The 9,481-nt window shown below is 55.7% G+C and overlaps 1 long non-coding RNA gene across 1 annotated transcript; it reads right to left on the bottom strand.

The window, feature by feature from the left end:
• Positions 1 to 646: 646 nt before the first annotated feature.
• LOC145520231 (uncharacterized) lies at positions 647 to 8,363 on the bottom strand. The gene is made up of 5 exons (XR_014064326.1): positions 8,006 to 8,363; positions 7,462 to 7,562; positions 5,702 to 5,854; positions 3,661 to 3,865; positions 647 to 1,206 (listed from the first exon to the last, which is right to left on the bottom strand). It is a non-coding gene; the product is annotated as an uncharacterized LOC145520231 (long non-coding RNA).
• Positions 8,364 to 9,481: the final 1,118 nt, after the last annotated feature.

Below are 9,481 nucleotides of genomic sequence, written 5' to 3'. Positions count from 1 at the left end.
AGTGAATCTCAGAGGCCCAAGGCCAGGAAGAAAGCAGGGGTGGGTGGTGAGTGGATGGGAGCTGGGAGAGGAGGTGGTTGTATCTGTCCTAACCACAGGCAGCCCTCCCACGACAGGACAAAAGCAAGTTCTCAGGTGGATCTGGCCATTCACATCCCGATAAGGTCATTGTGGGCTTCCCTGGTGGCTCAGCAGTCAAGAATCCTCCTGCAGTGCACGAGACGCAGGTTCCATCCTTGGGTCAGGAAGATCCCCCGGAGAAGGGAATGGCTACTCCCTCCATTATTCTTGCTTGGGAAATCCCATGGACAGAGGAGCCTGGCGGGCTCCAGTCCATGGGGTCCCAAAGCGTCGGACATGACTAAGCAACTAAACAACAGGGTGACTGCACTCACAGCCCTGTGCAGTGGTGTCCAGTGTGTGTTTGGAAGATGGCCCCTGATCCAAATGCCCTCTCTGCACCAGAGAGCAGCTGTGGGGTCGGACTCTGGAGCAAGGCTGTGACCACCCGGGGCTGACTGGGCCAGGTGGTGGGCCAGCCTCAGCAACTCTGAGGAAGCCAGCTGCAGCCACAGTCCAGGGAGCCTCTGTAGGGGCCCAGACCAATTAGAAAAGAAGGGGAGGGAGCAATAATTAAAAATTAAAAGCCAACAAGACAGCAGTTTAAAAATGGAAGGAGTGAGTAAAAACAATTAGCAGAGATGAGGCAATAGGGCGGGCATGATACAAATGGAGCTGATCACAAAGCGCTAATGACATCGGAAACCTAATTGTTCCAGTGTCAGGACTTCGTGATGAAGCACTGGGCCCGCTCCTCTAAACTAGGCCTCGTGTTGTCTGAGGGTCGAGGGACTCCATGACCCTCCACATGGGCGCCTTTCAAAGGGGCCTGGATGGAGGGGTTGGGAGGCAGAGGACATGGGCTGGTGGGGAGCCTTGGAGGCAGGTGGCCGAGGGCCAGAGTTGGGGGGGGGTCAGAGCCAGGAGACTGGAAACCGAGACCTGAGTTCGTGAGGAGGGCGGTGGTATTGCCCCCTCAGTTTCCCCACCGACCAGGCAGCCGTGGTGAAGTCGCTGTTGGCCACAGCACCCCGTTGCCTCGGAGACCAGGCGACCCTCCTGGCAGAGGGAGGCTGAGTCAGTTTGAGTAATGGCGGAGAACGCTGCCGCTGATGGGGAAAAATACATCTTCATAACAGGGTGAACCTTTTGGAAAATGGAATAAGTAAAATAATTGAGAGAAAGAAAATTGAGTTTTTATTGCTTTTTAAGTGTTTAAGTGGAGGTTTCATTTAGGGAAATTATCGTTGCTTTTATTTTTAGCCACCCAGTGGGGTGGGGTGGGGTGGGGTCTGGGGGAGCTTTGATTCAGGGTGGGGCTTCAATCTCTCCCCCCTTTCCTAGGAGCCGCAGGGTCAGCTGCCTCTCACAAAAGAGAGAAGGAGACTGAGGCAGAAGTCTCAGCGGAGGTTCTGGGTTCGGCTTGCCTCCTGTCTCTCTTGGGTCCATCAGGCTGACCATTCGCCTCCTCTCTTGTTGGTCCCCTGACTGTCTTTGAACACCCTCGTTTACCTCCAACACCCTCTTAAGGGGCCCTGGGGCCTCCCCTGAGCCCCCTCACTGCCCTGAGCCTCCAGACACTCCCCTTGTCATTTCCGGCCTCTCCTGACTGGTCCTGGGTTTCCTATGCCCGATCTTACATGGCAGAACAGTGAGGGAGGAGAAGGGGGCTTGGTGAAGCCTTAATGACTCATCTGCTCCATGGGCGGAGGGGGCGGGGGTTGGGGAGGGACTCAGATCGTCTGTGGACCCAGCCTCCAGATGGGTCTTCCCATCCCCACCCTGTTCAAAACCATCTCTGGCTCCGTACAGTCCTCAGGACCAGCCCAAGCTCCTCAGAGGCCCCCAGACTCTCCCTCTCCTACTACACTGACTGCCCCAGCCCCAAGCCCATGCCCTGATCCTGACCCCTCGTCCCCACAGATAGGAAAGGTGCCATCTCTGGGGGGGTTCTCATCTGCCAGGTGCCCCTGCTGACCCCCATGCCCACTCCTGTTCTTGGATAATCACTCTTATTCTTCAGCCTTAGCTGGGGGGTGGTCACCAACTCTAGGAAGCCTTCTGTGCCCTTCCCCCGGAGCCAGACTCCTTGGGTCTCCTCCGCAGCTGTGGGACGCTGATCCATGTACCCACTGTCTCCCGCTCTACTCTGCCCCCTCAAGACTAGACGGTGGATGACTCCTCTCTGTGTCTATCTTGCCAAACCCTGAGGCTGGGGATTAGTGTGTGCTCAGCACACATCACTGAATGAATGAACGACTTTCCAGTGACAGGGGCTTCCATACACAGGGCCAGTTCTCTGCTGTACAAGCTGTAGTGAATCCAAACGAGCTCCTAGGCACCTTGGCAGAGCCCAGTTCAGCACTGTTAAGGGAGGAGGACGTGAGGCGTCCTGGAAGCTGGGTGATAGGTCTCCATTCCAACGACTGGTCCTGCCCTACTGGGAGAGGACCCCGGGAAGCTGGGAGGACACAAGCACTTCCTCTAGTCCACCTTGGGCCTCCTTTCCACCCTGTCCCTTCCCTCTGCCACCACCCAGTCCTGGTTTGGCCCCTTTGGCTGGTGACCTCGGTCAGAGCTCCCCTCCCCTCCCCTTAGCTTCTGCTCTTCTCCCCAGGGTGCACCCCACAGCCTTCATCTCTGGCAGCCACCCTCTCCCACCCAGCCCCGCCAGCTCCCCATCCCCTCCCCATGCAGCCTCCGCAGCCTCCATCTCCCACAGCCCTGCCATCCCTCAGCCGGCACGGCTGCTTTCCTCCAAGAAGTTAAGTTGAATTGATCTGTTGTTTAATGACCTGATGTGTTCATTGCCCACGTGGCCCGTTGGCAGAGGCGGTTGAGGTGGTGGGCAGGCGAACAGCTGGGGTGTCTCAGTGCCTGGGTGGACACCTGCCTGCCCACCTGGGAGCGCAGCAGTGCAGGTATGCTTCCTGGAGAGGCCAGGGCAGCAGGAAAGGAGTGCACACACCCACCCACCATGCATTGACACACACACACACGCACACACACACACACACCTTGCTGAGCCTCCACATGCATAAACACATGCACGCAGTCACGTTTCCACGCCCACACCAGCTTGCTGTGCTTCCAGCTGCAGCCAACAGTTGTTATTACTGCCTCTCCTGGCCCTGGCATTCAAGGCCACCATGACCAAGCCTCAGCAGACCACTCCAGCCACACCTCCTCAAGATGTCTCTGGGCACAGAGGAGGGGAGGCGCTCCCTCTCTGTCCATTTGTCTATCTGTGTCTGTAGAGGTGTCTGCCAATTTGGGGGAGCCTCCGGGGCAGACACTCGGAGGTCCTTGTATGGGCACCTTCTCTCTGAGCTTGAGATGGGGTGCACCATTAACCCGCTCCTCTCTCAACCATGTCCTGAGCAGCATCTGGGCTCAGACTTGCCCTGAGTTTATCCTCAGCCCTGAAGGAGACAGAACTCCAAGGAAAGAGCCCTCACTGAGTGCCTTTATGTGTGGCGCTTTCACACCATTGTTGCATCTTGTCCTTGACCCCGTCCTAGTCACCCAGTCCCTGCCTACACACCCTCCTTCCCACCTCCTCTCGCTTACAAGGAGTGAGGTCCCTGGGGAGGGCCTTACCAAGTCACGCCCGGCCTGTCTAATTCCTGTCAGTGTTTCCTGGCTGTTTGGCAGGATGGAGTTTTGTAAATCCCAGTGGCATCTCTTCTCTGGGCCAGGCAGGAGCCGGTGGTGGGTGGGAGCATGGGCATCATCACTGTCCTTGTCGCCCACTGCTGACCCGGGTTCATTTTGCCACATTCAGCTGTCACTCTGATCCTGCCTCCTGTGGTCAAAGCCCGTGTGCCAGGTAACTCCTCAGGTCCTCACGGGCCCTGCAGCTAAGGTGTGCCTCGTGACCCCATTTTACAGATGGGGAAAGGGAGACTTGGAGAGTTTAAGCAACTTGCTCTTGATGGAGCTCACAGGTGAGATGTGGCTGACAGAGGAACTGACCCTGGGGTGGGTCATCAACTGGGCTGGCTCACACCCCACACCTTCTGTACAGATGGGAGGATGACAGCCCTGAGGCCAAGAATGCAAGCCCTGGGCCCTGCAGGTATGGGACTCAGTGCATAGTGTTCTTTCTGGAACTAGAAGAAACACTGAAGATTTCCTGAGGATCGAACTCCAGATTGCAGGGAGCCTGTGGAGGCTGCTGGGGTGGGACACAAACCCTTCCAGCAGCATAGCTCCTATTTGCATCTTGTCATGTGTTCATTCCCAGCCCCTCCTATCTCCACTGTGAAACAGCCCCCAGGGACCACTCTTTGTGGGATGTCATTAGCTGTTCCTCCTCTTTGGAGGCAAGTGGGCCAAGGGATTTTTGAAGGCTGACCTTGGATGAGTGAGTACAGTGGCCACTGTCCACAGCAGCCCCCCCCAACACACACTCCTTTCTCTCTCTAATAGAGGGTGTGGGGAGGAGGGGGAGGAAGGGGAGGTGGAGGAGGAGCAAGGCAGGGAGGAGGGGAGAGAGGGGGAGGGAGAGGAGGCGAGAGGGAGGGAGGAGGAAGGTGCCGGGAGGAGGGGGAGAGGGAGGGGAGGACACACACAGGCTGACCTGCAGAGAGGCTGGTGGGAGGGGGAGGCAGGCGGCAGGGGAGTCAGCCATGGCTGCAGGAGACAGATAAGGTTGAAGAGAAAGACACGCTCTGCTGATGGGAGCGCAGGGATTAGGGGCTCCAAGGGCCTGGCCTGTGCCTTTGAGTGGAAACTTGGGAAGAAAGGAAGCTGCCCTAATGAGAAGGGAGGAGAGAGAAGAGCGATCCCATTTCAGAGGACCCCGGTGCCCTTTGGGAGCGATGAAAAGACCCCACCTCCACTCCTCCTCTGTTGGCTGGCTGTGCGGAGAACCATCTGAACAGGGGGCCCAGGGCTCTGGCCTGGGCAGGGCAGCGTGGGAGATCCCCTGAGCTCAGGGCTCTCCCCCAGTCAAAGAAGACAAGCCATGGTGATGGCCCACACTCCACACACCAAGCCGACATGCCTGTAACCTGGCAGGCATGCTTGCCAGCCCACAGCGGCAACGGGCGACTGTGCCTGCCCTGGTGGAGCCTGGCTACCCTTCACACATGTGTGCTATCCAGCTGTGTCCTCACACACTCATGGTCGGATGGGGCTCTGGGATTCCTATACTCCACTTGGCGCCTGTGGCCTCTCACCTGGGGTAGGTGGAGGCATGGCAGAACCAGCCGGGCTGGGTCCTGGGCCAAGTGAGGCAAAAGCCTTGCATGGCATGCTCTCATTCACAGGGCTAGATTCGGAGGACATCGCATGTCCTCAGCCCCTGAGCCAAGATGAGGCTGGCCCCTTGTGGAGGTCCCTGGGCTCCCAGACCCTCGGGTTGGGCTCCCTGAGTTTGCACTGGTCGTGGGGTTGGGTCTGGAGCCAAGTCCCTCCGGGCCAGGGGAGCACAGCTCTGTGGGGGGAGGGAGCGGTGGAGATGGGCCTCTGGCCTCGCTTGTTGTGCTGTGCCCAGTTCCCCACCCATGTGGGCAGGCAGAGGGCACTCATAGATGTCAGCGTGCATGCATCCTGAGCTGTTAGAAGCTGGGGCTCCCAGGGGCTGGGTGGGAAGGGGTTCCCCTTCTGTGTCCCTGTAGAACTGTGAGGGACCTACCTCAGGTGGCCTTGTCCCCAGGGAGGAGTCCAGCTGATGAGAATTCGAGTCAGGGAAGGGCTGCTTCGTGTCAGTCCCGTGGGATGGAGATAGGACCGGCTGGCCCAGAGCCTGGCTGTTGGGAGCGGCTGATGGAGATAAATGGTCCCTGTCCTGGGTGGAGGTCAGGACTGGGTCAGGCGGCCTCGAGTCTGATGGATGACTCAGGGCTGGGCCAGGAAGTTGTGGGAGGGGAGGGGCTGGCCCCACCCCATCACAGATGTGGAAGCTGAGGCCCTGCTGGGTCTGCCACTGCCCAGGAGGCCAAGCCCCCTCCCCGTCAGGAAGTAGGTTTTACTCAGCATGTTCATCAAGTAGACCAAGACCCTTCTCACGAAGGCCCTCCTCACAAAGACCTCAGGGCAACGGCTGGGCTGCTAGAGTCTGGCCCCAGCCTCCTGCGTTCATTCATTCATTCATTCATTCCCATGCCTGTCTCTGGTGTCCTTTCTGGACTGCTGTAAGCTCCTCTCTACCCAGGGAGGCCAGGCCCTCCCCTCTGTCCTGGAATCTCTGTGCCTATGTCACTGTCCCTCTGCCACATTGGCCTGCTGGATGTTTCTCCAGGAAGACTCTGGACTGTTACTTTCACCAGTGTTTTTTTGTCTTCCAATCTCAACCCCCTGGCCCCACATGCCCCCATGGCCAGCAGCTCTTGACACACGCGTGCCCATGCGTCACGTGCCCGCTCCTCCCTGATGGCCCGTCTGAAGTTGTCCCCCACCATTGTTGATTTCCAGACAACTCCAGTTTGTTTCCTTCAGAGCCTAAACATACCTTATTTGTTGGTTCTTCTATTTATCACCTCCCCCAGGCATTGGGAGCCCACCAAACCCTCCCTAGGAGCTGGTCCCAGCTGATTTCCTTATCTGTCTGTGAATGTTCAAGTCCCCAGGGCTACTCAGGTCAGTGTAAGGCAGGACCTGTTCACAGACCAGTCACAAGACTGTTTCCAGAGACTTCTCCAGTGACCCAGCACTTAAGAATCCACCTGCCAATGCAGGGGACATGGGTTCAATCCCTGGTCTGGGAAATAAGATCCCACATTCAATGCAGCAACTAAGCCTGTGAGCCAAATCTACTGAGCCCCCACACAGCTCAGTGAAGACCCTGTATGCAGTATCTAAGGCCCAACACAGCCAAATAAATAAATAAATATTTTTAAAAATATGCAATGACTGTTGCCAGAGTAAGAGGCTGCCCATCTCAAGGGTGCCCTACAAAGGTTTAAAGATTTGCCTCCAGGTTGTCAGAATCCAGATGGCCAGGATCTTAAGAACCATACACAAGCAGAAAACGAGTTCCCTAAGCCCTGCCTGGGCACGGCACTGTGGCTGGAGTCTGGAGAAGAGGCATGTGGAGATTGGCACCAAATCTGGGTCCCTCTGCCTCCAAAGTGATGGAGATAAATGAGAGATGTCTGGAGCTGCAGAGAATGACAAGGAGGCTGGTGTAGTCTGGGTGATGCAGTTTGGGGAGGGGGCAAGGCAGTTGGAGATGAGATGCTGGGAGAATCTATAATTCCTCCAGGACACCCACCACCCTCTGTGGAGAGTGGGGGAGATGTGGCCTACAGGTCTCAGTGGGGGTGGGGTGTGGGGTGTGGGATGGCTTCAGGTCCCAATTCAGCCTTCGTCCTCAAAGGTCAGTGCCGGAGGCTTTAATGCCACTCTGGTACTGAATCCTGGGTGAGAAACCAGCCTGGGGTCATGGAACCTTACCTAACAATTGTGGCTCCTCTCCCCACTTACTCCAGCCTCTTCTCTCTCCCTCTACTCGCCTAGCATCCTCATACTCTGGAAAGGGTCTTCTTGGTTACTATCTAGGAATCAGCATGCCTGGCTGGGACATGGCTGTGGGTGTCTCTAGTAGCTGAGTTCCTGAGAATCACCCCAGTCTCTGTTCCTTCCACCCAGCTACTACCCCAACAGCTCCCCCTCTCCACCCAGGGAGGTGTTGGGAAAGGAGCCAGGGGCACAAGCTTCTCATTTTTTTAAGATGGAAGGCGATCTTGTGCCTTGGAGAGAATGTGACCCCATCTTTCCTCAGCTCCTTGGAGGTCTGGGACTACTGGATAACCTTAGGATCTCTTTGGAGGTTAAATCCATAGCAGGGAAGAGAAAGGATGGAGTGGGGCTGAATATGGCTTCCACTGCTGCCACCTGGTGGCAGAGAGAGGCAAAGCACCTGCTATTACAATTCCCAGAAGGTGGAGCGAAGGACACTCCTTAGGGTTGGGGGCAGAAGCACAAGTGAGTAACATACCTACACACACCCCCGCCACCCGGTCTCTCACTAGCATCCTGGCCGGGAACCTGGGCCTTCACTGGCTTTGGATCAGAGCCTCCCCAGGTGCTATCTGACACGAACCCACCAGAACCTTCCAGAATGCCTTCAGAGCAGATCTCAGGTCAGAGATGGCCTGTTTGGCCTTCACTGCATTAAGGGAGGACCCAGGGCCTGGATGACATTCAGGGCCATGCCTGATGGGTCTCAGTGGCAGAGAAGAGGGGACGAGTGGGAGCCGGGCAGGCAGCAGGGAGAGAGGGGAGCAGGGAGACGGGGGCAGCCCAGCCCAGCCCTGCCTGTCCTGCGCTTGCTTTACTCACAAATGAGCTGCTTCTCTCTTAGCAGGACTGGAAGTGGGTTTCTGTGCTGTCCTCAGCACCCCGCAGTGTCCCACTTATGTTGTAATAATGCCCCTCCCTGCTCCAGAGTGTACGTGGTGGTGGGGGGGGGTGGGCAGGCTTGCTCAAGACCCATAGGCCTCGGCCAGCTGGGCTCAGCAGAGGGTCCTCAAGAACAAATAGACTCCCCTTCCTGCTTCTCCTCGATTCCCCAGCACTCTGACTGCACCAAGGTTATGCCAAGGTCACCAAATCTACTGAAGGAATTACGGTGTGGCAAGCAAAGTTAAAACTGGATACCAAAAATGACCAAGGGGAAAAAAATCAAATGTGCCCCCTCAATTGAACTTTCTTCTCCCTCTTCTCAACCTCCAGAAGGCACGTCCCACCCTGCCATTCTGTCCTCCTAAGTCTCTTTCTCTCCACCCGCTGCAGAACATGCTGTTTCCCCAGTGGTACCTTTCCAAAAGTCTCAATGATTCAGTCCAGAATAACCTCCAAGAAAAGATGGTGCTGAAATCGCTGGATGACAACCTGGCGATGGGTGGGGTGGGGTGGGGTGGGGAGAATTAACTTGGCTCCCTACCTCACACCTTAAAACGAACACCAATTTCATTTGGATCAAAGCTAGAAGTACTAAAGAATGAAGAACAAATTCCTAGGAGAAAACAAAGGGATTGTTGTCCAACTTTGATTTGTTATGACCTTTTCGAAGTATAACAAAAAACAGAAAAGCCACAAGAGAAAAAGTTGGATACATCTGACGACATAAAAAATCAAGCATTTCCATGTGGGGAAAAAAAGTCAAAGTTTAAAAACAACAAACTACGGGGAAAAAAATTGCAAATTTCATATATATATATATATATATATATATATATATATATATATACACACATATACATATATATATGAAACATATGGGCTTCCCTGGTGACTCAGTGGTAAAGAATCCACCTGCCAATGCAGGAGACACAGGTTTGATCCTTGAGTCAGGAAGATCCCCTGGAGAAGGAAATGGCAACCCACTCCAGTATTCTTGCCTGGAGAATTCCATGGACAGAGGAACCTGGCGGGCTACAGTCCATGGAGTCACAAAAGAAGGCCGATACAA

Source organism: Giraffa tippelskirchi, chromosome 9 (genome assembly GCF_054371585.1).
Source record: "Giraffa tippelskirchi isolate mGirTip1 chromosome 9, T2T-mGirTip1v1.2.pri, whole genome shotgun sequence".
Classification (NCBI taxonomy): Eukaryota; Metazoa; Chordata; class Mammalia; order Artiodactyla; family Giraffidae; genus Giraffa; species Giraffa tippelskirchi.
The sequence above is the reverse complement of the archived record's forward strand: the minus strand, read 5'-3'. Positions and strand labels throughout refer to the sequence as shown.